Here is a 27,170-nt window from a genome sequence, read left to right on the forward strand (position 1 = left end):
CTCTTTGCCCACTTTTAATTCCCCTTCCCCTAATTTGCTTTCAAAACTTTATTCATGATATAAATTGATTACTATAGAGCAATGAATTAAAATGTAAATAATAATTTTCATATCTGGGAGAAAAGGCACAACTATATATAGATGAGTTATTTTATTTCATAATTACTTCAGAATTTCAGTGTGCTAACACAATACCTGATATTTTTACTTTTCCAAGTATTTGGTAAACTATTCTCTGGTAAGATGTGAGAGGTTCCCCCACCCCAACCCCACCAAGTTTTTCAGCAATGGAGTACTTAGAAAAAATCCTACTGCCCAATATAAATAAACTTAGCTGGAAAGTCAGTAAAAATGCATCTAGCATATATGCTTAAGCATCCAATTTAAAACTAGTCACTTATAAAAGTAGGCAAGATCATTTCTATTGTTGAAATGTGTCCTACAAATATTATTTTGTAAACCCTGTCTTGAAAAATCAAGAGAGAGAGAGAGAGAGAGAGAGAGAGAGAGAGAGAGAGAGAGAGAGAGAGACAGAGAGAGAGACAGAGAGTGTTCTAAAATGGTACGGGGTCTGTGGGTCCATCTAGTTTGGAAGTCAGTTTTGTTCCTTGACTTCTCTATTCTTTGAACCCATGATTCTTCGCCATTTGATCTGCATTTATGTTGCTTACAGCTGAGTAAGTTCCGATTAAACAGCAAGAGAAGACCACAGACCTCCTAGGCAGGAAGTGAGTTTAATCAGAGAAGTGTGGAAAAGGTCAAAGTGGCCAAAGGCTTGAGATTCATAAGACTGTGTGTGGCATGACAATGTTTCAAGAAGGAAAAGATAGCAGCCTAAGCCAGATCCCAGGGTAAGGCCAACTTGCTTTGTATGCCTTTAATTTTTTGCATAGGGGCTCTAGGTCACCATGTACCTTGAAAGGGAATCCACAGAGGCCCCCATAACTTAATCCTGCCTAGAGAGAGACAAGATACCACCTTTTAAGGGCAATGTCATCAGTGAAAAGACCAAAAGATGTGTGTGCTACTTACCACATGGGACCACCCACAACACATCTGATGTTTTCTGGACTTACTTTCCTTTTTGGTGATGTGGAGTAAAAGTCTATCACTCAGTCCAAGAGAAGATCTATAAAGTAGTTATTAATAGTTGTAGTTAGTGATAATGTTATATTTGTAGTATACCATAATGCAGGCCACTAGCAACTTCTCAGTTTATGTTAGTTTAATACAAGCAAGAGCCGTCATATCTGTGCATAATGTATCTATCTGCCTTTGTGTAGGTGGTGCTTTTCTCAACCACCAGCTCAGCGTGAGAAAATATAGAAATGTAAAAGAACAGCTTATAAGGCAATTTCCTAAATTGCCTTGTTGTCTTGAGAAAATAAAACTTAGAGTGTTACTCTAGATAATATTCAATCATATTTTGCAAAGTTTAGAAAATAGACAATGCCACCCAGCTTTGTAGCAGAGGTGTCTGAATTGGGATATGTGAATAACCAAACAAAGGGAGTACTGTTGTACATTATTTGACATTCCCAAACAAACCTGGAAGATGGTTCTTATATCCCTCATTCTAATGATTCGAACATCGGGACTCATGAAAATGGAGTCTTTTGGTCCTGATCATACAACCGGAGAGTTGAACAGTGACTGAAATACAAGTCTATCTGAAGCTAAGCTTTGAATTTTCTCCTTAAGAGAACCTGGTCTCATTAGGCATGGAAAGCAATCACATTAAAAAATGTGACTTCTTGAACTTTAAAATTATGTGGGTCCCTAAGGACCTGCTCAAATTGTAGGTCTGACTCAGTAACGCTGGGCTGGGAGCCTAGAATGCTGCTTTGTAAGTTCTAGGGTAATGCTTCATTGTGAGGAGCTCCTGGGTGATGCTGCTTTGTGAGGAGCTCTTGAGTGATGCTGCATTGTAAGGACCACATTTTGAAGTAGTAAACTCTTAAGACTCCAATATAAAGATTAAACCTTAAACCTCCGTTTTTAAGATCCTGTCCCAATTCTGTATTTTTTCTGGTGGCTTTTATTCTTCTCTATTCTTTCCATTTCTCCTTTCCTGAAGAAATTACAGCAGGGTGGATGATGTATGGCTCTTTTTTTTTTTTTTTTTTTTTTTTTTTTTTTTTTTTTTTTGCTGTCTTACTGTGGCCTTAAGTCAAGTGCCATTTTTCATTAGGTGATAAACAAATGTGATTTTTTTTGTTTTGTTTTTACATTGGAGGGCAACTGCATATTGAAACTGAGTTCTTTCTTCCTCTTGTTTTCTTCCTCCATTATTTCTTTCTCTCTTTCATATCTCTTTACAAGATTGTTCCAATTCTACAGTGTTGCATTATGCAATATTCTCTTTCCTTTTATGAAATGAACCCTCTATCTCATCATTATTTCTTTGTCCCTTTTACTGTCACTTTTACTAGAGAGCAGTCACACTTCTGATTTAACCATAGTCAAAGTTGGGCAAGACAGCATCATGTAAACATATCTAAATTAGACTGTTTGAGTAAATCGCTTGGGATGACAAAAAAAATTAAGGTGGGTCTTTAACTCAGTTTTTAGGAGCTTTCGTTTTCCTTTGTAAATTAGAATAGTTATACTGTGGGCCACTTAGCATGTTTATGAGAATTTTCTCTCTTTCTTTTTTTAAGATAACTGACATGAAGAACTTTGCATAGCTCTTCAAAGAGTGTTAGCTATACAATGATGGAAGACCGATTTCCCTGTGGGGCTATGAAGATGCCTGAGTAGCTCGAGATGATGGAATGCATCCCACAGTTCCCTTATGTTCTGTGGACAGTTCCCAGACTCTCTATTGCTTGTCTGCCATGGCAACCACTCTGTCATGCTCACTCAAATACCACAGCAGCATCTGCCCCGAGCTGTCCTTCAGCTTAGTTCCAAGCACTCAGTGTGCAGGTCCATAATGACTTCCATTGACCTGTCTCTTGATTAAGGTGGCCATGTCATTTATTATCCAAACTAAGATACTTCTGAGAATAAGGGAGGTGTGTTCATAATTGCAGTGAACTAGTCAGGTTAATCTAAGGACCATTCTCTGCAGATTGAGACACACAGACAATTCTTCCAGGGTCAGCCTTGACTCTGCCATATCATGTGATGAAAAATTATTGTTTGAAGTTTCATATATGATTGTTGCATTTTAATCAAATTATCCTCATTCCCTCACCATACTATATTCTTCACACAAAAGTTGTATGTTCTACTTTCAGTTTGCTGTTCCTTCACCCTTCTGTTCTAGTCATGTTCTCAACAGACTGGGTCATGCCCACAAACACTGGAAAGATTTTTGTTGTTGTTTATCTCTGTTTACCAAGTCAGATGTTGCTTTCTTCTTAAAACACCTCAACTAATATGCTGAGACAGTGAGTTCAGTGGATCTTAGTCACAGAGGGTAGAAAAATGAGAGGGAGGGTAGCATTTTGTCTGTGATGGAGACAGTTTTTTCTCAGTCTTCCAAACTATGACAGGCAAGAGGGACAGTATTACAGTAATATTTGCATATATCAGATCAGTGCCAAGGGGAAGAATGAAGATACTTGGACAGCTTTTATGGGATGAGGAAAGTGAAAGAAAATATAGCATAAGTGTACCTGGAGACATGAATAGAGAGATGTGATGTGTGGGAGAAAAATGCATAGTAACAATTCTGACTTTGGAACTAAAAACCTGTGAATAAATTATATCATGATGGGGATTGCATTGAATCTGTAGATTGCTTTTGTCAGGATTGCCATTTTTACTATGTTAATTCTACCTATCCAAGAGCATGGGAGATCTTTCCATTTTCTGGTATCTTCTTTAATTTCTTTCTTTAAAGTCTCGAAGTTCTTATTGTACAGGTCTTTCACTTTTTTGGTTAGTGTTAACCCAAGATATTTTAGTTGCTTGTGGATATTGTGAAAGGTGATGTTTCCCTGATTTCTTTCTCATTGGATTTATCATCTGTATATAGTAGGGCTACTGATTTTTTTGAGTTAATTTTGTATCCTGCTACCTTGCTGAAGGTGTTTATCAGCCGTAGGAGTTCCCTGGTAGAGTTTTTCGGGTCACTAATGTAGACTATCATGTCGTCTGCAAATAGTGAAAGCTTGACTTCATCCTTTCCAATTTGTATCCCTTTGATCCCCTTTTCTTGTCTTATTGCTGTAGCCAGAAAGCTGTCCATTTCCTTTAGATTTTCCAATTTTGTGGAATACAGGCTTTCAAAGTATGACCTAAAGACTCTCTGGATTTCCTCAGTGTCCGTTGTTATATCCCCCTTTTCATTTCTGATTTTGTTAATTAGCATGCTCTCTCTCTGCCTTTTGGTTAGTTTGGCTAGATGTTTGTCTATCTTATTGATCTTCTCAAAGAACCAACTCTTTGTTTCATTGATTCTTTGTACTGTTTTCCTAGTTTCTACTTTGTTGATTTTGGCTCTCAGGTTGATTATTTCCTATGACAATCCTGCCAAAAGCAATCTACAGATTCAATGCAATCCCCATCAAAATCCCAACACAGTTTTTCACAGACATTGAAAGAACAATACTCAACTTTATATGGAAAAATAAAAAGCCCAGGATAGCCAAAACAACTCTTTACAATAAAGGATCTTCTGGAGGCATCACCATGCCCGACTTCAAGCTCTACTATAGAGCCATAGTTCTGAAAACAGCTTGGTATTGGCACAAAAATAGACAGATAGACCAATGGAATCGAATTGAAAACCCTGATATTGACCCACGCACCTACGAATACCTTATTTTTGACAAAGGTGCTAAATCTATACAATGGAAAAAAGATAGCATATTCAACAAATGGTGCTGCTACAATTGGATTCAGACATGCAGAAAACTGCAGATAGATCCATACCTGTCACCATGCACAAAACTTAAGTGCAAATGGATCAAAGATCGCAGCATAAATCCAGCTACACTGAATCTTCTAGAAGAGAAAGTGGGAATTACCCTTGAACAAATTGGCACAGGAGATCACTTCCTGAACATTATGCCAGTAGCACAGACACTGAGGTCGGCAATTAATAAATGTGACCTCCTGAAACTGAGAAGCTTCTGCAAGGCAAAGGAAACAGTCAGTAGGACAAAATGACCACCCACAGAATGGGAAAAGATCTTCACCGATCCCACATCTGACAGAGGACTGATTTCCAAAATATATAAGAGCTCAAGAAGCTAGCCACCAAAACACCAAACAATGAAATTAAAAAGTGGGGTGCAGAACTAAATAGAGAATTCTCAACAGAGGAATCTGAAATGGCTGAAAGACACTTAAGAAAGTGCTCAAAATCATTGGCCATCAGAGAAATGCAACTCAAAACAACTCTGAGATACCACCTCACGCCTGTCAGAATGGCTAAAATCAAAAATACCAATGACAATCTATGCTGGAGAGGATGTGGAGAAAAAGGAACACTCCTCCATTGCTGGTGGGAGTGCGAACTTGTAAGACCACTCTGGAAATCAGTATGGCGGTTGCTCAGAAAAATGGGAATCAGTCTACTCAAGATCCAGCCATTCCTCTCTTGGGTATATACCCAAATAGTGCATGTTCATACAACAAGGACATATGTTCAACCATGTTCATAGCAGCATTGTTTGTAATAGCCAGAACCTGGAAGCAACCTAGATGCCCCTCAACTGAAGAATGGATTGAGAAAATGTGGTACATTTATACAATGGAGTACTACTCAGCAGAAAAAAGCAATGGAATCTTGAAATTCGCAGGCAAATGGATGGAACTAGAGGAAACCATCCTGAGTGAGGTAACCCAGTCACAAAAAGACAAACATGGTATGTACTCACTGATATATGAATTTTAGACATAGAGCAAAGGATTACCAGCCTATAATGCTCTTCACCAAAGAAACTAGGAAACATGAAGGACTCTAAGGGATAAATGGTCCCCAGGAATGGAAGTGGCATGAACTCCTGAACTAATTGGGGGCATGAGGGTAGGGGGGGAAGGAGCTGCTACAATAAGAGCAAGAGAAGAGTAGTAGAGGAGAGGAAATGGAGGGGCAGAAATATTGAGTTGGGGAAGAATAGAGGAAAGAGAGCAGGATGAGAGATACCATATCAGAGGGAGCCACTATAGGTCCGAGAAGAGATCTGGAACCAGGGAGATCTCCAGAGACCTACAAGGATGACACGATCTGACAATCCAGGCAATGGTGGAGAGGATAACCTAAAAGCCCTTCCCCTAAAATGAGATTGATGACTTCTCTTTATGCCATCCTAGAGCCCTCACCCAGTGGCTGATGGAAGCAGAGACAGACATCCACAGATATACACTGAGCCAAAATCGGGAATTTAGTTGAAGACAGGGAGGAATGAAGAGCGAAGGGGTCTGTACCAGGTTGGAGAAACCCACAGGAACAGTTGACCTGAACAAGGGAGAGCACATGGGCCCCAGATGCTGTCGGGGAGGCCAGTACAAGACTGATCCAGACCCCTGAACATGGATGTCAATAAGGAGGCCTCTGCACTCCAGGGAGCCTCTGATGGTGGATTAGTATTTTTCCCTGGTGCAAGAAGGGACTTTGAGAGCCCATCCCATGTGAAGGGTTACACTCTGGCCCTGGACACATGGGGAAGGGCCCAGGACCAGCACAGGAAGATTTGGTGGACTTTGCAGAGCCCCCTTTGAGGGCCCTACCCTGCCTGGGGAGTGGTGGGTGGATGGGGTGGGGGTGGGCTGGGGGTGGGGGAGGAGGGTTGGGGGTGAGGGGAGGGAGAGGGAGAAGGGACTTAAAACAAGCTTGTTCCCTTACTAGAACTAATAAATAATTTTTTTAAAAAAAGACCATTGAATAAAAACTACTCAACTGAGGCTGAAGTCATGGCTCAGTGTATTAAGTGTTTGCTGCGCAGGCATGAGGACTAGAGTTCAGATCCCCAGGAATCATGGAAAACCCAGATGCAGTGGTGTATCTATACTTGTGGTGGTGAACAAGAGATTGGATCTCAAGTAAGCAAGAAAGTAAGGGCTGGCACCTACGGTTGTCCTCTGGCCTTTACACATTAACTGTGACACTTGCATGCTCTCACCCACCTACCCACACAAGAATGTGTACACAAGCATACACCCTATATTACAAAACAAATTAAGAACACACAAGAGAAATAGAACTGTAGTAGATGTTGTATTTGATAATTCAGATTATGATGATGCTCATGATATCAACCCAAGGGGAAGGTGCAATGGTGAACACCTTGAACTCCATACCTATTGTCAGCAGGGTTGATGACCAAAAGAAACTGTTTTTACTTCACTCGCCAAATGGGATGCTTGAGTTTGTGTTTCCCTGCATATGTTTAATTATAATATATAAGCCTCAATTATTTGAATCCACCTATATGCACTCATCTTTACCTCTCTGTTCCGTGATTCAAACCAAATGGAAGATTTGAGATTTTATTTTCCGTTAAAATTCATGAGGCAGACCCAAACAGAACTTTGAGTCTGCCTTAGAGCTCCCATTCTGGAGTATATGGGTCATGAATCTGTGCCATCTGTGTTAACAGTGTAGACAGACTCTGGTAGGCAGACAGGTAGAGAGAAGGGTCATACTCCGGTAGTAAGGATGATGAACTTTCAAGATGGAGGGCCTCTTCTTCAGCCTCCTGACTTGAGACAAAAGCCTGGCAGCTTAAAACAAAGGCCTTCTGGGCTTTTCCCCCAATGGACTCCTGCAGATGGATTGGCTCAACAAGTTCAAGACCACATCAGGACTTGTTTACAGGACAGAAGCCAATCAGTCTCATCTTGCTTCAAACTGACCAACCCTAAATTAGCTGGTGAAGACTCTTCACAGACTTAAAAAACAACAGACAAAAAAACCTGCCCATGAGAGGAGATTGGCACTTTGGTTTCCTGAGTCCCATCTCTGCATGAGGAAGATCTTTTTCTGTTGTGGGTCTGCAGGGGATATGAGTGTGAGTGTATATGTGCACGTGCGTTTGTGTGTGTGTGTGTGTGTGTGTGTGTGTGCCTGTGTGTGTGTGTGTGTGTTGTTTCCTCACCCTCAATAAGCATCTTTCTTCGACTGCTGATTCTTTCTGCTCCTTTTCTCCATTTTTACCTGTTGAACTTTTTTCTGCCTCTTTAATTCTTTGGCAGAGAAAACAAAGCCAGTACTACCCGTAGGTGGTAACAACAGTCCCTGGTGGGCTGGTTCTGCTACTGTCCTGGTGTGAGAAGGACTGTTCAGAGTTACACAAGCCAAGGCAGGCAGTGGCAACAGCTGCCTGTGTTTGCTTCTCTTCATTGGTTTGCTTTTGATTTGGAACTTATTTGACGTAGGTTCCAGATTTGTTTTCTCTTTGTGACACTGACTTGGATGCTATTAACAGGCCCATCTGTTTGCTTTTCTTAAATAAAATGTAAATTGGTTTTTGTTTTCAACTTCAGGTGGTAGGTTTGCCTCTGCCACTCACCTCCTCAGGTGGCTTGGCCATGATGGTGAATGTTTTCCTGCCAAGAATAAAGAAGTCTGATTATTTAGTCCTTTTTCTTTAAATGAGTGTAATTTTAGTATTTAAAGAAATTCTCAGACTTCCATGGCTTTTGATTTGCTGGTGGGTAATTTTTATTTCCTTCCTCTGCTACCCTATTCTTTCCTGCCCACGTTTGTATTCCTATGGTGTTTCTCTTCCTACTACCACTTTCCAAGGTAGTGGCAAGGAAGCCAGCAAGCTACTGGCTGTTCCCCCCACCTCCCTCAAAGAATAAAAAGTCACAAATAGAGCCATGCTTATTGCTGTGGGCCTCTTGCATAATGACTGCATTGGAGGATGCTTCTTTCCTGGACAATTGATGGAATGTAAGAAATTGATGGACCAAGAGCCATTTTGTATGGAGAACTATCTATACAATATGATATATGACAATGAGATGAATCTCATCAGACATCTAAATATTCATGGATATGGGCTTTCTTGGCAATTAAGTTCTTAAGATCCTTTTATAATAGAAACGTATTTTGGAAGAAAGCTGTAAACTCTCAGGAGAATTTAAGCAAATGCTTAAAGTAAGAAAAAAAAAAAACAATTACCAAATTCACAGACAGTGAGATGGTTCAGCCAGTAAAAGTGCTTGCTGCCAAGTCTAACAACCTGAATTTGATTTTAGACACACCCACACACACACACACACACACACACACACACACACACACACACACACACACACGTAAAAAAAAAAAACATAATGAACTTTATCTTTGTAAAGTTTGGCATTTATCCTTGTATGTTCCCACTGCATACCTCTGGCAATACCACCTTCTGTAAGGTATGCAGGTAATGTGTAGAAAATTGTTCTGGCTTGGGCAAAAGTCCCACTTTTTCTAGATCCTTCCTCATCTGTGTCTGTTGTGCTCTGGAGATGACTTCTTCTCTGGGATCACCCTGAAAGTTCGTTTATTCCATGTGGTACTTTGTTACCTCAGAGTGGTTGCAATTATCCAGAAGGGACAGCTGACCCTGCCTCTGGATGCAGAGGAAGGACCATGAGCACTGGTCACAGGGTGCTCTTTAATCTAAGATAAATGGTTGGGGTGAACTGTAAGGTTACCTCCATGCTTCCAGGGAGGAGAAATAGCATGCATCCCTTGTATAAGCAGGTCTCCCAACAAGACACAGCAGATGTCAAAGAGGGGAGCTGAAGAAACATCACAGTGAGCTCACCCTTGCTACAGTTGAGCTCGTTGCAACATAACTGAGATTCTGGTGGGCAGTGGGGCAACTACTGGGAGTCTGGAAAAACTTTTATTATTCATAAGCTGACTCCATTGGGTGTAAGCAACTCATCTTGATTTTCCTGGAGTAGCCTTGGTGTGGGTACTGGGAATCTCCCCAGTCCTGAATATACTGGGGTAGCTCCTCATCCTAGCTCATACTACAGATACAGAGATTATCAACATTTTATCCCCCCAAAATTTGCTATCATAGTTGCACAAATTTGTCATCTAAGACCATTGTTATGTATGCTAACTGAGCTTTTCCAGAGATAGAGAATTGTAGACGGAGTTTTCCCATTCCAGAAACTGTTTTAAATTACCACACAGAGTCTTACGTTAATTGTAAATGCTCAGCCAATAGCTCAGGCTTATTACTAACTAGCTCTTTCATTTTAAGTTAATCCATATTCCTTATTTACACTCTGCCACATGGTTTGGTACCTTTTCTCAGCATGGAATGTCTATCTTGCTTCTCCCTGCATCTCCTTGCCATTCCTCTGACTCTGCCCTTCTCCTTCCCATCATGCTCAGTTTGGCTTTCCTGCCTAAATTTATCCTGCTCAGCTATTGGCCAGTCAGCTTCTTTATTGAACCAAACACAGTGACAAATCTACAGAATGTACAAAAGGATTATTCCACAGCAGAGAATCACTGTAATACACATAGAGAGAGGTGTGTTGTAGAAATTGACTCCTGATTATGGAGAGGAAATGCTTTTTGACCAGCTATCTGAAAGCTGAAGAGTGAGGGAACTTGGTGTATTTCGGTTCTGGTTCTCTAGCCCAAGCTGATGGGATAACATTTGGTTCTAGGTTAAAGGACACTGGATTAAATATCAGAATCTCAATAACCTGGACCTCTGATGCGAGGGAAGTTGGATGTGCCTACTCAAAATTTGAAAGGGTGAGTCACCTGCCTTCCACTTTTTTGTCCTGTAGGATGTTCATCAGATATGAGGATGACAATGGTAGCTGGTGAGGACCATCTGCTTACTCATCTAAATGCTAATCTCCTTGAGAAACAGAAAGAGAGGGAAGGAGGAAAGTAAGAAGTTTCTTAGGCCCAGTATAGAAAATGAAGCATCGCTGTAAATAGACATTTCCTGTCCCGACTGCCTGGTCCCAAATAATCACTCAGAGGCTGTTATTAATTACAAATGCTTAGCCGATAGCTCAGGCTTGTTACTAGCTAACTCTTAAATTTAAATTAACCCATATTTCTATTTGTGCTCTGCCATGTGGCTCATGGCTTGTTACCTCGTTTTTTACACATCCTGCTTGCTCAGAAGATGTGCTGGTGTCTCTCCTGACTCTGCCTGTCTTCCTGTCATTCTCAGTTTGGCTTTTCCACCTAACTTCCTGCCCAGGTCTGTCAGCTTTTTATTATCCAACGAGAGTAATATATATTCATAGTATAGAAAAGAATTGTTCCAGAACACATTACAATGTGGCTCAAACTCAGATTTTTTTTGTTGTTGCTACATCTCCCCGAGTTTCTGGAGCCTGCTCATGGGAGGTTAAACTGTCTTTTGTCTTTAGGTAGCATTCTTAGTGAATGTTTGCTCCCCCTCCCTAGAGTTCGTTTTTATTTTAGAAACCGAATCAGTCTAGGAACATCATTCCTGGATCTTCCTTGGGTGAGATATGAGAAGACTCTGGGGGCCCGGATGGGGGCTGTGAAGCTGACAGATCACAGATGTTTTGTTCTCACTAAAATATAACAGTTGCCACCTATTTCTAGGTGGAGAAAAATGTGTGAAGCATGGTGTTGACTTGAGGAATGTTGGGCAATTGGTCCTGAGAGCTAGCACCTTTCTCTTCGAGATGGGATGGGGTGAGACATGGTGCAATTATCACAGCACTTGGACAATGTGCCTTTGCCCTTGTCCTAAACAGTCTTTGCTTGAATTATAGTTCACAGAAAGACATTAAATCAGTTATGTTATATATCATAAATAATTGTGAGGAGCTGTGGCACTGCCATAAAATCATTTATAAGATCCATACCTGGAGGATATTCTCAAAATCTTTTAAGGCCAAATTGAATAATGTACAAGAAAGGCCACTCAGGTGATAGTGAACATATCCTATCACCCATGAAGAATTGTAATAAGATTTATTCCATAATAACACATTTTGTCCCACAGAAGTGCGAACACTTGCACACTTCTAAGATCCCTAGTAAGGAAAACAAGTCAACAAAACTATGAGTTTGATTAGGAACTCATATTCTCATTAACTTGTTTGATAGTGGAGATGAGGCTTTCCACATTGTTATAAGTTGACTTCTAGTTCCACTGAGGTTGATAAGATGTGTTGTAACTCATTCCATTAAAAGTGTATGTAGGACTTAGATACAAATTCAGAATAGAATGGCCCCAACCCAGAAGTGAGTAATGAATAAGATAAAAGTTAAAACTAGATTAGAAACTTCTAAATAAAAATTAAATAAATTGATTAGGAACTCCTAGTGGTAGCAATTCAGCTGTGTTAAAATGGATCAGCATCATCCATGTTGCTTGGTTGGTCATCTCCTACTTCAAGGATTTCAAACACTAAGAGTCACCGGTTTCCATGTAAAAGTCTTTTGATGTCACAGCTTTTAAAATCACCAGCAAATGTTCTGGATAAGGGCACCTACAATGTCCTCACATTCTTATTTTCAAATCTAGGTGGCCTATGGGTGGCTGGCACATGCACACCAGTCCATGAGTGTGAGCACTTGCACCTACACATACAACCTGCTAAAATTTAACCGGTGAACTGTCATTTGTAATCACTGATGGTGCCTCTACTGTTGTGATGTTACTTCAGAATTTGACAGAACCCTGCTCTTGTTTTTCAGCCAGAAATGGAACACTAGTTTGCTATGGTCTAAAAGGCTTCTGAACCCTGAAGACCTCTACCTTAATGAAAACAAACAGTTGTGTCTAGAACACAAGGCCAGCCTTCCTGTCCCAATGCAAAAATGCTGACAAATTGCTTCCCCTCCCCCCCCAAGCAAACGTTTTAATTTATGGTCTTTACACACTCTATACCTACAGTGGCTATATGTGGGGTCCTGTGGGAGTGGGAAGGGGGCCACTGGAATTTGTGGGTTCCTAAAAACTGCATGTTTACCTAAGAAGTTAAATTGAGTATATCTTTAGGAATCCTGCCGGAGAGGTCCTTTTCTACCCTGTTCCTTTCCCTTCCTTCTCCTCCAGTATCCACCCATTCCCCCCTTCCCAATTTCCTACTTTTTCTGAGAAGAAGAGTAATGCTCACACTGCTGCCTAAGCTGGCCTCGAACTTCAGGTGCTAGAAAAAGGGAATGTTCACACTGTTGAGGACACTGGCTCTGAACTCCCAGGCTCCAGCAATCCTGCCTCTGGTTCTAATTGGCTTGGATTGCAGGCACACCTCACCATGCCTGGCTGAAAGGAGGTTTATTTTAAAAAGAAATGCATCTGTGGCTAAAGATTGCTGAAGTGTAGAGGAGGCAGAGGAACCGGTTGAGGATAAGGTCATAGAGCTTTGACAGAGTAAATGATCCCTCTTGCATCTTAGGGAAGTAGAACAGGCATTGTAAAAAACAGGTTTTAACAAAACACTGATACAAATATTTACCTCACCCCACCCCCGAAACATATATTTGTTTGGTGGGAACATCCTGCTGTAGTAGTGCCTTTCTAAAGCAAAACCTCCTGCTTTCCTGTTTTTCCTTCTATTCCGACCAGTTGACTCTGTCTGTCTGTCTGTCTGTCTGTCTGTCTGTCTGTCTGTCTGTCTGTCTGTCTGTCTGTCTGTCTCTGTCTCTGTGTGTATGTCTGCTTCTCTGTCTCTGTCTCTGTCTCTCCATCTGCAATGCCCAGGCTTTCTCCAGCCACTAGCCAATCCTTATTTCTTGTTGCAGCCCTCTGTAATTTCTCTTTTCCTGGCTCCTTGGCTATCTTTCCCAGCATCCTTGACTCATGGAGAGTCTAATTCAGAGTTGTCAGTTCTCATTTTATATAGAAGTTCAGCTCCCTCAGCTAGATCCCAAAAGTTTGAGACCCAGGAAGAGGGCCTGTATCATTTTTTAAATTCCTGACAGATATAACTGCTGTTCAATACATATATAGTATCTGAATTATGCTAAATTATGCACCTTTTCAGCCACATATATTTTCTTCACTGTTCTTGCCCAACCATGCTAAACTTCATCAGTAATTCCTTTCACTGCCCAGATCTTCTAAATGACATCCACGAGCAGGGGACCTATTCGTCCTAGGTATTGGTATTCGGTCCTAGGCTTGTTTCCGAGTAAGTCTGGAGTCCATGAGTTCCCCCTTGTTCAGGTCAGCTGTTTCTTTAGGTTTTCCCAGCCTGATATTATCCCCTTTGTTCATCACTCCTCCCTCTCTATAAATGGATTCCAGACATTTGGCTCAGTCCTTAACTGTGGGTTTCTACTTATGCTTCCATCAACTACTGGATGAAGGCTCTAGGATGGCATATAAGGTAGTAATAAATCTCATTACAGGGATAGGGCATTTAGGATAGCCTCTTCACTATTGCTTAGAATTTTAGTTGGGTTCATCTTTGTAGATCTCTGGACATTTCCCTAGTGCCAGATGTCTCTTTAATCCTACAACGACTCCCTCTATTAATGCATCTCTTTTCTTGCTCTCCTCTATTCTTCCCCCGACTCAATCTTCCTGGTTCCTCATGTCTTCTTCCCCACCCTCTTCTCCCCTTCTCTTTCTCCCAACTCTCTCTCCCCTCCCCTATGCTCCCAATTTGCTCAGGAGATCTTGTCCATTTCCCCTTCTCCGAGGGACCATGTATGTCTCTCTGAGGGTCCTCCTTGTTTCCTAGCTTCTCTGGAGGTGTGGATTGTAGGCTGGTAATACTTTGCTCTATGTCTAAAATCCATATATGAGTGAGTACATACCATGTTTGTCTTTTTGTGACTGGGTTATCTCACTCAGGATGGTTTCTTCTAGTTCCATCCATTTGCCTGCAAATTTCAAGATTCCATTTTTTTCCGCACTGAGTAGTACTCCATTGTGTAAATGTACCACATTTTCTCTGTCCGTTCTTCAGTTGAGGGACATCTAAGTTGCTTCCAGGTTCTGGCTACTACAAATAATGCTGCTATGAACATGGTTGAACATATGTCCTTGTTGTATGAAAGTGCATCTTTTGGGTATATGCCTAAGAGTGGAATTGCTGGATCTTGTGGTAGACTGATTCCAATTTTTCTGAGGAACCACCATACCTATTTCCAAAGTGGCTGTATGAGTTTGCACTCCCACCAGCAGTGAAGGAGTGTTCCCCTTTCTCCACATTCTCTCCAGCATAAACTGTCATTGGTGTTTTTGACTTTAGCTATTCTGACAGGTACAATATGGTATCTCAGAGTTGTTTTGATTTGCAATTCCCAGGATGTTGAGCACTTTCTTAAGTGTCTTTCAGCCATTTTGGGTTCCTCTATTGAGATTTCTTTATTCAGTTCTTTGCTTCACTTTTTAATTGGATTGTTTGGTGTTTTGGTGACTAGCTTCTTGAGATCTTTGTATATTTTGTACATCAGCCCTCTGTCAGATGTGGGGCTGGTGAAGATCTTTTTCCATTCGGTATTTGCTGATGATATGATAGTTTACATAAGTGACCTGAAACGTTCTACCAGGGAACTCCTACAGCTGAGAAACACTTTCAACAAAGTGGCAGGATACAAGATTCACTCAAAAAAAAATAGCAGTACTATGTACAGACGATAAATGGGCTGAGAAAGAAATCAGAGAAACATCACCCTTTGCAATTGCCACAAACAACATAAAATATCTTGGGGTAATGCTAACCAAACAAGTGAAAGACCTGTATAACAAGAACTTTGAGTCTTTAAAGAAAGAGGTTAAAGAAGATACCAGAATATGGAAAGATCTCCCAGGCTCTTGGATAGGTAGGATCAACATAGCAAAAATGGCAATCTTGTCAAAAGCAATCTACAGATTCAATGCAATCACTATCAAAATCCCAGCACAATTCTTCACAGACCTTGAAAGAACAATACTCACCTTTATATGGAAAAACAAAAAACCCAGGATAGCCAAAGCAACTCTGTACAATAAAGGAACTTCCAGGGGCATCACCTTCCCTGACTTCAAGTTCTATTATAGAGCTATAGTCCTGAAAACAGCTTGGTATTGGCACAAAAATAGACAGGTAGACCAATGGAATGGAATTGAAAACCCTGATATTAACCCACACACTTTCAAACACTTGATTTTTGACAAAGAAGCTAAAATTATACAATGGAAAAAAGAAAGCATCTTCAACAAATGGTGCTGGCATAACTGGATGCTGGCATGTAGAAGACTGCAGATGGATCCATATCTATCGCCATACACAAAACTTAAGTCCAAATGGATCAAAGACCTCAACATAAATACAGCCACACTGAACATCTTAGAAGATAAAGTGGGAGGTACCCTTGAAGGAATTGGTACTAGAGACTGAATCCTGAACATTACACCTGTAGCACAGACACTAAGATTGACAATTAACAAATGGGACCTCCTGAAACTGAGAAGCTTCTGTAAGGCAAAGGACACAATCAACAAGATAAAATAATAACTTAAAAAAAAAAACCCAAGCCTAAGAAAGGGAGTCAAGGAAATCAAATGAAAGTTGCAGTTACACTGCTTCTTAGTCTGTTTCTTAGCATTTGTGAATGCAGAATTACTTAATTTCAAACCTGAAAACATACTGTCTGAAAAATGCTGGTGTATTTCATTTTAGCCACTAATATATGTAATATCTTGGTAAAAATGAGAGAAAAAAATTAGCCTCATATAATGTATGTGTCTTCTATACTCACATAATAGCAAGTTGATTTTTTATAAAAATGGATGTGTTTCTTTTAGTTTTTAGCAATACATTGTATTATGTACTCATATTATTACATAATTCAATGCCACTAAAATATTATTATGTCCACAAATCAAAGCTACAATATTCAGTCATTTTCATGCCTAATTAATCAAGTAAGCCACTTGAAAAAAATAAAAAATGAAAAGAAACTACTCAAACCTTGCCTAGTAAATTTGAACATGGTTTATTGTTGAAATGAAGGCTAGAAATGAGTAGACATTGACTGTGGTATTAAGTTATGCTATTGAATGTGATTTGCAAAATTTTGATATTTGGAGTCAAATATTACTTTTTAAAAGCCAATGAAACTTTAACAAAGGAACATGGGCAGAGATTCAGCTTCCAGAGATCTTTCTGAGTGCAGGATTTTAATAGAAACCATACATTTGATAGATATTTGAAGCTCATAAATGCATGTTTGTTCAGACTCTCATATCTCAATTTAATGAAAACAGCATTAGCTCTGGACTAAGAGATTGTTAGTTCAATCCCATGCCAGTGCTTTGAGTACAGTGAGAACTTGGGTAGGATACCTAATGCATTTGGTTATTCCTCACCTGCAAATAAAGGGCTTTGAAATTAGAATGCGAACACTGTAAATATTCAGAAAAGAAACTCATGTGTGGAAGGTGTATTGCACACATGTGTGCAGGCGCATGTACCCTGTGTGCTGAGAAGGAGGTCAGAGAAGAGCATTAGCTGTCCTCTTCTATCACCCCCCCTCGGTGTTTCTTTCAGTCAAGGCCTCCTTGCAGAGCCTGGAGAACCCCATTCTTTGGCTAGACTGGCAACCAACAAGCCCCAGGGATGCTCCGGTCTCTGTGTCCCTCAGTGCCAGGGTTACAGACTTGTGTGGGACTGTGGCTGGTTTCAAGGTGGGTGATGGGATCTGACTCTGGTTCTCAGACCTGTGGAACCAATGCTCTTCATTGCTAGGCCATCTCTCTAGTCTATGGAAGTGCTTTTTGAATCATGTTGTTCACACCTTCAGTTTCTTCACATCACAGAGAATAGAACCCACCTGGACATCAAGGGACAAAGATGATTGACATTTGCAATGTGACACTCTGTGTCAGGATTTGGAAGGAGCTTGTGTGTTAATCTCTGTTGGAATTATGGCCATATGTCTATTATGACACAGGTCCATGACGAATGAGCAAGGCTGAGGGGCCATTACAGCCATTTACAATCACACATGGATGGAGGGAAGACTGAAGCCCATGAAGGGATGTGATACAGAAATGTTCTCAAGCCAGGGCTTCTGTCTGCAGCATGCCCATGTAAGAAAATCAGAGCGGTAGATATGCCAGATGCAGGAGCTGGACAGTTTACCCAATTTGTAGCACCATGTGTAACAAACACCCTTCTTGAAATGGATTATCTCATGGAACACTCCCAGGAACTCCAAAAAGTAGGAGTTGCTAGCATCTTCAGTTCACATGTGCGTACACAGGGGCACAGGAAATTTGTGCAATTGGTCCTTAAACCCAGCCTACGAAACTACAGGGAAGACCTCAACTGAAGACGTACGAGTCCAGAGTCTTTCCCCCACTTCTCGGGAAGGCAGAACTTTTACATGAAGAGGAAGGAAGGCATTCTGTGTGTCTGGGCCTGGGGGGTGGTGGATGTGTGAAGGGGAGGGCTGGCTGTGTGGTTGGATGGCTCTGGGTAATTTTGTCTGTCTGGTATGCTGCCCAAATGGTGTGGAATCTGCTACCAGTTGCTACTAGAGTGAGAATGTCTGGCAATAAGAAGGTTCTGTGTGTCCCAGAGACAGGGCAATGTCTTTCTCCAGTGCAAGGGGCTGCTCTCCTCTCTTTGACCCATATAACTGACAGACATAGAAACACAGGTGCAAGATCAACTGGTCTGTTTCTGCTTAAAACAAGAGAGAAAGAAAGGAAGAAAAAGATGCAGACAAACAACCGCTTCCTATGACCTCACTCTGATTAAAATTCCTGGGTTATGTCTCTTATTTCCTTTCTGGTTCCAGGACTTATTTTTTTTTAAAGACTGAAACAAGTTTCTTTATAAAAACAAAAAACAAAATCCCCAAAACCAAAACAACAACAACAACAACAAAAAACCAGATATCATCAACAACAAAGTGGCATGTTGACTTCTGTTACAGAATACTTTGAAGTAAAGCACCAAAGCCCCTTATTGAGTGGATCTCTACTCATTTTTCAAACAGATGGTTGCCATTTTCCCCAGGGGGTTGGTGTTCAGATTTCTAGATTAGATCCACTGGGCATGTTTAGTAAATTCTGTCATTCATTCATCAAAACTACATACTGTATGCATGCTATGGCACTGCCATTGTACTGAAGGTTGATTGACTGACCTTTGCCCAGACCTTCTGAGTTAGTGTACTGGGGGTAGAGATCCTAGTTGTTTTGTGCTATAACAAAATATCTGAGCCTGGATAATTTATAAAGAATAGAAATTTATTCCTCATAATTGTGGAGGTTGCAATGTCTAAAATCTCGTTTTGTTTTTTAAAGTGTGTGTGTGTGTGTGTGTGTGTGTGTGTGTGTGTGTGTGTGTGTGTGTATTTGAGTATGGGTTTGTGCACATGTGTGCAGTGCCTGAGGAGGCCAGAAGAGAGCATCAAATTCCTGGGGGATGGAATTCCAGGTGGTTTTGATCTCTACAATGTTGGTGCTGGGAACTGAACTTGGGTCCCGTCTAAGAGCAGTGCTCTTTCTTAACTGCTCAGCAATCTCCAATCCGAGAAGTCTAAGGTCAAGATTGATAGGTTCAGTTATTTTGTGAAGTCTGCTTCTCACTTCCAAAGTGGTGCCTTGAGGTTGCATCCGAGAGTGGGAAGAAACCTACATCTTCACACAGCAGAAAGAGAAGAGTGAGTCTATTCCTGAAAGTCCCTCAGGTCAAACTTTCACCCTTCCATGAAGAGGAGCCTCACAACCTATTCACCTCCCAGAGACCCCCACTTCTAACTGTCACCTTCATCAACTTTGGTGGGCATATCATAATCAAGCTATAGCAACAGATCTGAGGATCATATTTCACAAGTTTCTCAGAAACTTTCTACACCCCCAAGGTACTATATTATGAACCCATAAAACACAAGCTTTTATGTAACCTTTGGTAGTGTGACTGCCTGCATTGGTCAGTGATTCATTGGAGACTCAAGTTTTCACACTTCCTGTTGGAACGACCTCGGGGAGATTAAAACCATCATTTTTTTTCTCTTTCATCTGTTCATATTTTTAAATTTGCAGGTTGTGAGCCTCACTACTCCAATACATGCCAGTCAAAAATCTGCTTGGCTCTGCGTGTCAGCTCTTGTTGCAATGTACAAGGATTCAGGAGACAGTTGTTGCTTTCATCTTGCAGCACCCACTCACTCTTCTTTTAGTAATGCTATTTTGATTTCCCTTGGGAGAGCTACCTGTACCCAGGGAACCAACTTGATGGTACTGTCATTCACAGGGTAGGCATGGCAAGGACAACAAATCCTTCACAAAGGCCCCAGATCCTGATCCCTAGAGTCTGAGACATTGCAAGACTAACTGGAGTCATAAACCTTAAGTTACAGTGTTTGGAATGTGTTGGTGAATGAAATACAACCATATGAATCCTTTGAGTCAAAGGCCAGGGGCTGGGAGATAGCTCAGTTGTTACCATGAAAGTACAAGGACCTGAGATAATTGAGAACCTATGTTAAGGGTTGGGGTGTCATGGTCGACCACGCTTATAACCCTGGAACTGCAGACGCAGAGATAGGCAAATATTGATGAGGTCCAGGTCAGGGAAAGACCCTGTCTCAAAGAAAACAAGGTGGATATCAACTGAGGAATGACACACAGGATTGGCCTTGGGCCTCCACACATGTGCATGCACATACATAACACATGAGAGACTTTCTAGCTGAAGTCCCAGCAATGAAACTTTTTGTTCTGGAACAGTCAGAAAGATTCTTATTATAACAGGGACTGTATTAATCAGGATTCTCTAGAGTCCTAGAAGTTATAGAATGGATATCTCTCTGTCTGTCTCTATATGTGTGTGTGTAAATTCACACACACACACACACACACACACACACACACACACACACACACACACATATATATATATATATGTAAAGAAATTATATATATGAATTGGAATGACTTACAGGCTACAGTGCAACAATGGCCTGCTGTGAATGGAAAGTCCAGGAACCTAGTAGTTATTCACCCCAGGAGGCTGCGTGTCGCAGCTGGTCTTCTGTATATGCTGGAGCCCTGAAGAAGTAGGCTCAATACCAGTGAAGGAATGGATGTGCTGACAAGGTAATGGCAAGCAGGTGAGGAGTGAATAAACTCTTCCTCCTTCCATTGTCCTTATATAGGCTTCCAGCAGAAGGTGTGGCCCAGTTGAAAGATATGCCTTCCCATCTCAAGATCTGGATTAAAGACCTGTCTTCCTGCTTCAAGGACTGGGATCTCAAGTGTGCCCTCCATTTCTGGACTGTAGTTCATTCAAGATACAGTCAATTTAACAACCAAGAAGAGCCATCACAGGGACCCAACACACTTGATGTTGGGGTGAACCACATAGAAGACATTGGGGGGGGTAGGTAAGCAGATGTGAGCTGTGATCCACTCTTAACTTACAGACTGAAAGGCAGCAGGAGCCTCAGCAACATAGCTACCAGGAACTGAATCTGGACAAGTTGCCTGAACTTGGAAACAGATCCTTCCCCCAGATAATCCAGTAAGGAAGCCAGACCTGCTAACGCCTTGGTATGACCTAGTTAGCTTGTTGCTTAGCAACAAGTCTCACAAATAAATGGGGTATAGCTCCAAAAGTGCTCCAGCCGAGGAAATGGGGCTCTTCTCATTTTTGAAATACTCTCTTCTCAAGTCAACAATGATGTCCTTTCTTGGTGGCTCTTCTTTCTGGTGACTTCTCCTACCACCTTCCCCCTAAGTAGGAAATCCTGACTCTGGACACAGCCACCAAGCTCCCTGATATTCTTTTGCCAATTTGGCCTTGGCTAATAATTTCCTGAGTTCTTATGTACTGGTCTTTAATGTCGAAACAGCAATGATCATGGCAGCAACATTGACAGCTGATATTCATCAGTAAGAAACACACTAGAGTATGTACTATACTATACTATAATCGTTGTTGTTTATTATCCATTTTGTTTTTCAAGACAGGGTTTCCCTATGTAACCCTGTCTGTCCTGAAACTCTCTTTGTAGACCAGGCTGGCCTCAAACTGAGATCTACCTTTCTCTGCCTGGGATTAAAGGCATGGGCCACCACTGCCCTGCAGATGTATCATATTATTGACCCACATATTATTGAAGAAGAAACTGAAGCACAGAAAATCTATGTAACTTTTCCCAGGATCACAAAATGGCAGAGGCAGCCACTGGGTAGTCCTGACTATAGAATATGAATTGCCATTCACCCTATTTATTATTTTTTATTTTATTCTTTTATTAGTTCAAATTAGGAACAAGCTTGCTTCACATGTCAATCCCTTCTCGCTCTCCTTCCCCTCCCCTCAACATCCCACCTCCCCCTATCCATCCCCCTCTGCTCCCCAGGCAGGGTAAGACCCTCAAAAGGGGCTCCCCAAAGTCTACCAATCATCCTGTTGCCATTCACTCTTAGATGTAGTCCTGTTATTTAGTACTCCATAGACTGTGTTTAGCTGCCAGCCTGCCAGTGTCTTGGATGATCAACATCCCACTCTGACTGGGGTACACTTTTTCACTAATTCATTTCATTTTGACATTTTATGCTTCAACAAGTGTGTGTTATTCTGGTGGTTTACAAGCAGCTAACATGATCAATATAAACTTTGGGAAGACGTGTAGAAGTGGCACTTGTAGGAACTCTAAGAGAAATCATTAAACACGGTGACGAAAGGCCATTGATCCCTTTAGTTCACTTGGGGTGGGGGTGGGGAAACCCCCAAAACAAAGCAGCCCGACCACTTTTCCCTCAGCTGTGAGGCACAGATGATTTCCGAGAAGTGAAACGAACTTTCAGAGGTTGTTTCTTGATCAGCTGCTTGGGCGACATCCGGCACTAGCCTAACCACTAATCTCAGATGTCATAGCAACACAGGTCACTGGGAGCCCAAAATAGTCCTGCCCAGAGGCTCTTTCGACTTCTCACTTGAGCATGTGCGGGAAGGAAAGGTGTCTGTCTGTCAGCCAACAGCTGCTGCTCTTCAGAAGCAGGGTGATGGGACGCTGCCACTGTTTAATCGGGCCTCATCCATCCCAGCAGCAACTCCTTCTAGCCACACATGTTACATTTCAGCCAAGAGTCTCCTGGAGTCTTTCAGATTCTCATGGCACATGTGGTGTTTTCACGGGGCTTGACAATGTGTGAAATCCCCTGTAATCCAGACCTTCCCTTGCTTATTTCCAAAGCACAGCAAGTTGTTTTTCTTTTATAGATACTCACTGGAGGCCTTAGGAGAGATAACCTGCAGGAAAGGCTGTTTGGTCCTTCTAGACCCCTCTCCTGCCTCAAGTTTTGAGTGTCATCTCATCTGCTGTGACAAAGCAGATGACTCCTAACAACTTGCTATTCTGCCTTCTCTGGAGTGTAGGGTTTATAGGTGTGTGTTGTCATGGCCAGCTGACAGTGCAGTTTGGATTAGAAATCTTATCTAAAGAAAAGAAAACTCACTGGGTTTTCCTGAGAACAATGCACAATCGTCATCAAAGATGCCAGTAAATACAGCACTTGAGTTCATCCTGACAAAGTGTATTGTTTCAAGATAGTCTGCAGTGGGGGTAGAGGGTGCTGAGGATTGAACCTGGTGCCTCTCGAGAGCCTATTATGTCCTCTCTCACTGAGCTACACAGCCAGCCTCCAAGGGCAATTTTAGCTGCACATTTCTATTGAATTTAAATGGTCCATGTGCAAAAATCTGATACAAAACAAACAAACAAAAAACCCAACAATACCATGAGAAGTTCCCCTCTCCCAGCTTCTGCCAAATCCTTCTTGTGTACAGATGGTCTCAGATATGTTATGGGTCAATTCACGTTTCTCTCTTAGTTTAACAATGATGTAAAAACATGACATGAGAGGAGGCCATACACTGTAGTGTGATCTGTTCACAGTCTAGCAATATGTGGTACCTAGCATCTCTCATGATGATAGGTAGCACAGAGCTGCAGCTGTCAGCCAGATGTGTGATCATGAAAGGCAAAACTCAATGGTTTGCAGTGGATGCCATTATTAAGCTATGCTACTTGGTAGGGTGGGTGTATTAGATGCTTCCAACTTACAGTGGACTATGGGAAACAGAACAAAACCTCCCAAGAATGTTGCATTTGAAATGGTATTTCTCAAGGAAAGAGTGTAGAGAGGAGAACATACGGTTAAGTCCTAATAAGGACAGAGAAAAACCGGATTAGAGGGGAGAGGGTTTAAATTTATGGAGTGTTGACTTTATGTCAGAACTTGATGTAACACTTAGCTAACTTTATTTTCTTCATTTCTCTCAACAGTCCTGAGGGGTATAAACATCCCGTGCCCCCATCACCACCGCTACCACTCAAGGAGCAGCCGTTTGTATAGGATTCAACAGCTGCTGAGTGATGGGGCTGGGGTTTAAACTCATGTCTAGATTGTTTCCACTACACTACACAGTCTCCTTGTGATCCAGGTCCATCTGAGCCCAGGGAAGTGGGGAAGAATAACAAGATGTGGTATTCAACACCTGCAAAAAAGGGTATAGAAGTCCACAAGAGCCATGCCACAGAGACCTCGAGTGGTGGAGGAACCCTAGGGAAGGGCTGGTTTGAGAGAGGCTCAAAGAAAGTCGAGGCCTCCAAAATACAGAGTCCATTTACTCTTCCAGAAGGGACTGTGTTAAACTAAGAATACACGTGATGTGTTCAGGAAGCAAAGCCAGTAGCTACTGCTGTGTTCTCCAAGTGAGCACAGAGGGAATCAACCGAGCCCCTTGGACCTTTCAGCATCTCCTGAGCCCTGGTATGGCCCCTCTCACCCGTCCCCCCCCCCATGGGGATTGTTAAAAATGTAGAATTTGGGGCCCAGTTCAAGAACTCCTCAAACAGAATCTGCATTTCTTCAAGATCTCTGTGAGTGTTTGAGAAGAGCTAGGCCCACTCCTAGTCTTTTACACCCATAACTAAGAAGGAAGGAGATTAAAAGGCCTCTTGCTCTGCCCTCTGCCCCATTCCCACCTCTTCTGAAAAAGCCTGTTGTCTGTCAGTGAAGTCGGGCTTGCGAGATTCTTCCTCTTAACTGCTTTACCTAAAACCCAGTATCCTCTTCCTGTCCCTTGGGTGTCAAGCTCTTCTCAACTTCACTCAGCCTGAGAGCTATGAACGTCTGCACTTGAGAATGTGAAACAAATGCATTTGGTGTTCAAATATGTACAAAACAGAATGATCTGTGCCAGGAGCCAGTCCCAAACAACTGGCCTATGTATGTTGTGGTGAGCCTGAAAGAATATTCTGTACCAGCGTTTCTTTTGCTCTGCAAGGTCTCTAAAAGGACAGTACAGCCCTTGGTTTGGAATCAGAACACCTCAGAGAGAAGTGGTCCCAATGTCTAGTACAGAGCCTGTGAGTCATCTGGTTGTTTGTTCCAGATTTCTGATTCATAACTACCATCTGGGAAGATTCCAAGTTCAGAAAAATCCAGGGGAAAACCACTGTCCCTGAGAATGGTGGCATACACCTGGAATCCCAACAAGGGAGACTGAGGCATGATGACAGTGAGTTTGAAGCCACCAGGGACTCCACAGTGAGACCATGTTCTCCATACATAAAAGAAACATAGTGCGCAAAAATTGAGATCCCAGGAGCTCCTCCTGACTCCCATCTACATAACACAACAAAATAAGAATGACAACAAAAAGGGAACAAACTGAAAATCAACAGCTCTTCTTAGATTCCTCAGAGAATTTAGGTCACAGACTGTTGCCCCCAAGCAAGAGGGACAAGCCAATGAATGCAGGGAACTTCAGTTCACCAAAAGCAGAAGTGTGGGAACAGAAACCAGTAACACGAACAACCACTGACAAATCGCTGTTGGTTCTGTTTGCTCAAGTGTGAGAATTATACACTTTAGAGGGTCCAATCTCAGGAACTTTCCTGAGTTTTACCATTACCATGTTTCTACTGTGAGAAAGAAGGAAAAGCACACTATTGCTTTCCCACTGAGGTAGGGACATTGCCGATTTGAAATATGTCTGAATTCTCTGGGTTCTCCTTGCCAAGACCTAACCTCAAAGAACCAGTACTGCAGAGTCTGACTCATGGGGTTTTACCAGGGGCCTAAGTGATCTGGAAAGGGAAATACCCGACTTGGCCTCATTAAAACCTAGAACTGATCCAGGACTATCAAGCTGTCCCCTCCTTCTACCAATAGGTCTACAGCACTCCTCATAAATAACCCAGGGATAGCAGCAGGGAAAACTGCAGGCCTCCAACTTATTCAGGAGTCTCTAGGCCAACTCACAGACAGCAGAGGAGGCAGAAAGAGGGACACAGGAAGCTTCATCTCTGACACACATTCCAGGCTTCCAGAGACAATAGCCTGATAAACACAAAGGGACACTAAACTTGAATGACCCTGCAGTGAAGATATCCATGTATCCAGGTGTAGTCTGCTCTCATGGAATGCTCTAGCTTCTCTACTTATGACAAAGGACTCAGAAAAACACCCGCATGGATAGGGCATTGAGGAAGTCACTCTATAGATCCTGACAGTTGTCATCTAGCCACAAGCAAGCACTGATCCTGAGTTCTTGCCATCCTGTAAATTCCACAGCAGTTGAAGACAGTCCGGGTGGTTCCGGCCTGTAATCCCATCATTTGGGAGGCTGAGTCCGGAGGATAGTCTTGAATTTCAGGAGGATAGCCTTGGCCCTCCTGAGAAATAAAACCAAGGGAAGAAAATACATGGGGACTGCACTTTAGAGCCTACTGGGTTTATTTGTTTCAAGTCACCAAGATGTCAATGAAGGCTTTATAGTTTATTGTGCTAAGAAGTTCAGTTAATTAATAAATATTTGTACTGACAACTTTATCTTGATGAATCTTATAAGTCAAAGTGTTTCTCTCTCCCTTTTGCCCAATCTGCCAGCCAATGTATGGGTGTCATAGGACTTCTTTTCCTAAGGACTAAGGACATCTATCTTCTAGATATGATTGATATCTTTAGTGTAGTTAAGAGGAAGTTGTTGTATGCCCTTTCTGTGGTCATTTTCCTATTTACCAAAGAAGATAGTTATAGCTAGCTTCTTCCAGACTCAGAGTCCTGGTCAAATAAACTAATAAATAGCCCATCAATGCCATTAGTTGGGGACATTTAAAAAAATCTATAAATTTATGTAATATGGTGTGAATAAAACATCAATAAAATTATATACAATCCAGATGTGATTTAAATGTCAATCCTCAAAAACTGAATATTTTAGTAGACATTCTGAGTTTCTCTAAATTTCACTATATTTTTCTAATTTCTGAAACATCTCCTCAT

At 41.7% G+C, this 27,170-nt stretch overlaps 1 long non-coding RNA gene across 2 annotated transcripts; it reads left to right on the forward strand.

The window, feature by feature from the left end:
- Window positions 1-573: 573 nt before the first annotated feature.
- LOC118239566 lies at window positions 574-26,987 on the forward strand. Of its 2 annotated transcripts, XR_004772054.1 has the most exons (4): window positions 576-851; window positions 10,582-10,672; window positions 21,026-21,419; window positions 24,164-26,987. It is a non-coding gene; the product is annotated as an uncharacterized LOC118239566 (long non-coding RNA). The 2 variants fall into 2 exon arrangements; XR_004772053.1 differs by lacking the exon at window positions 21,026-21,419 and having other exon boundaries at window positions 574-851.
- Window positions 26,988-27,170: the final 183 nt, after the last annotated feature.

The sequence above is a fragment of the Cricetulus griseus genome, assembly GCF_003668045.3.
Source record: "Cricetulus griseus strain 17A/GY chromosome 1 unlocalized genomic scaffold, alternate assembly CriGri-PICRH-1.0 chr1_0, whole genome shotgun sequence".
Classification (NCBI taxonomy): domain Eukaryota; kingdom Metazoa; phylum Chordata; class Mammalia; order Rodentia; family Cricetidae; genus Cricetulus; species Cricetulus griseus.